Here is a 1,909-nt window from a genome sequence, read left to right as displayed (position 1 = left end):
GGTGCCCGCCGGCCCGGGCGGGTCGCTGGGGCTGTTTCCCCATGGGGATGGGCCGGGGGGCTCCGAGCAGCCCCGGCCCCTCGCCCCTGCCTCAGGCGCAGCCCCCCCGACGTGCAGCCCCCCGCTAATGACCAGCTGAGACAGGACTGGGGTTTCACGAGTTCATTGGCAGGCTACAGTAACGCAGTAATGAAAGAGAGCGATTTATTAGCAGTGATTAATTGGTTTATTATCGTGGGCTGCCAGCGGTGTCCTCAGGCAGGCGGCTCCAGCTTCCCAGGGGTCGCTTGGCACCTCCCGGGGCAGGCGGCAGCCGATGGCCGGGACACCCCTGCACGGGAGGGGGCTGGCCCCATAATTATGGTGCCGTCGTCCTCCTCTTCCTCATCGTCTGCATCAGATACCGGCGACCTGTGGGAGAACAGAGCCGCCTGCGAGTCCCCCACCCCACGCCCTCCGGCCTCGCCACCCCCCCATCGCCCGCCGTCGGCGTCCCCAGGACATCCCCGCGGCGCTGGGGCCACGTGTCGCCCCCCCCTTTCACCCCCCACCCTGGTGCCGGCCCTGGGCCTTGTGGGGGCCCCCCCGGAGACAGGAGGCGGGGGGCCCCGGCGCGCGACGACACCCCAGCGCCGGGTGGTGATGCAGGGGGGCAGCCAGCCAGCCCCCGGCGCTACGGGAGGAGGAGGGGGTTTGCCCCGATAAGGGGCCCGGTGCAGTTCTCCCGCCAGCGGCAGGATGGGGGACAAACCTCCTCCCCGTTTCTCCCCCAGGCACCGAAACGGGGCCGGGCGCTCCCCGTCCCTGCTGCCCGAGCTTCCCCAGCGCGGGGCTTGGGAGGCTGCAACGGTCCCGCACCCCGGGCGTTACAGCCAAGGCAAGGCAGGGGCTTTTTAACAGCTCCGGGCGTTTATTTTCTAATGGCAACACCCTGCAAAGGAAGAGGGGAGCGTAAATCAGCACGGTGACAGAGCCGCGGGCGGCCAGGTGCTGAGGCCGATATACACAGCCGGGGCTGGTGTTACCTGCGCGCCCGCCGCGGGGGCCGGTTCGGCAGCCAAAGCCCCCCGGGCCCACGCCGGGGCGAAACCTTTGCGCTTCAGCAGAAGTCGCGGCTCCTGCTTTTCCTCTGGTGACGAGCACGGCGTTGACCGGCACAAACATCGCTGCTGCCCTGCAAAGGGATCTCCCCGACGCTCCTCCGAGCCTGCAAATCCCAAAGGGAGAGGCGGCGTTCGCTCCCACGACGGCCCTGAACGCGGCAAAACAGGGCTCGGCTCCCCCAGCCCCGGCCCACGTGCGTTTGCCGAGCGACCGACGAAGGCCGCGGCCGCGCCGGGGTCCTGCTCGCCGGGGTGGGCACAGCCGGCTCCGGGCGCAGCCCCGTGGCTCCCCAGCTGCCGATGCCCCGGCGCCCGCGGGGCCGGGAGGAGCCAGAGCCGGCCCTGCAGCCCCAGGATTGCCCCCAAATCCTCCCCCGGGCGGCAGGGGGCCGTGGCCTGAGACGCGGGGCCGCTGCCGCGGGGTCGCTGGCTGCAGGGGTCGGGCCCAAGCGGCAGCTCCCAGTAGGCGCGGGGCGCCGGGGAGCGGCTCGGAGGCCTCCCCGTCGCCCACACGTGCGCGCCTCCTGCCAGCTCTCTGCCGAGGAAATACCTGTTTTCACGGCCTTTTGTCCCCGCTCTCCTTCCCTCTGCAGCCACGCACCTGCACCCAGGCCGGGATTTTCCCCACCCTCAATTCAAACTCCATCGAGGGGGAAGGGGGCTCTCCCGAGGCCGCAGCGCAGCAGGGAAGCCGCGCGTGCCTCCGAAGAGCCCCACGTCACGTACGACCCTGCACGGAGCGGGGCAGCGGCAGCTGCCAAATCGCAGCCCTATAAAGGGCCCAGCCCTGCGGTTCCCTGGAAACC

General features: G+C 70.7%; 1 long non-coding RNA gene across 1 annotated transcript; it reads right to left on the bottom strand.

Moving 5' to 3' along the window:
• Window positions 1-225: 225 nt before the first annotated feature.
• Window positions 226-1,352, bottom strand: LOC135313207 (uncharacterized). The gene is made up of 3 exons (XR_010372844.1): window positions 1,026-1,352; window positions 752-931; window positions 226-411 (listed from the first exon to the last, which is right to left on the bottom strand). It is a non-coding gene; the product is annotated as an uncharacterized LOC135313207 (long non-coding RNA).
• Between the last annotated feature and the right edge of the window lie 557 nt (window positions 1,353-1,909).

The sequence above is a fragment of the Phalacrocorax carbo genome, chromosome 4 (assembly GCF_963921805.1).
Source record: "Phalacrocorax carbo chromosome 4, bPhaCar2.1, whole genome shotgun sequence".
NCBI classification, from domain to species: Eukaryota; Metazoa; Chordata; class Aves; order Suliformes; family Phalacrocoracidae; genus Phalacrocorax; species Phalacrocorax carbo.
This window is presented reverse-complemented; position numbering and strand designations above follow the sequence as displayed.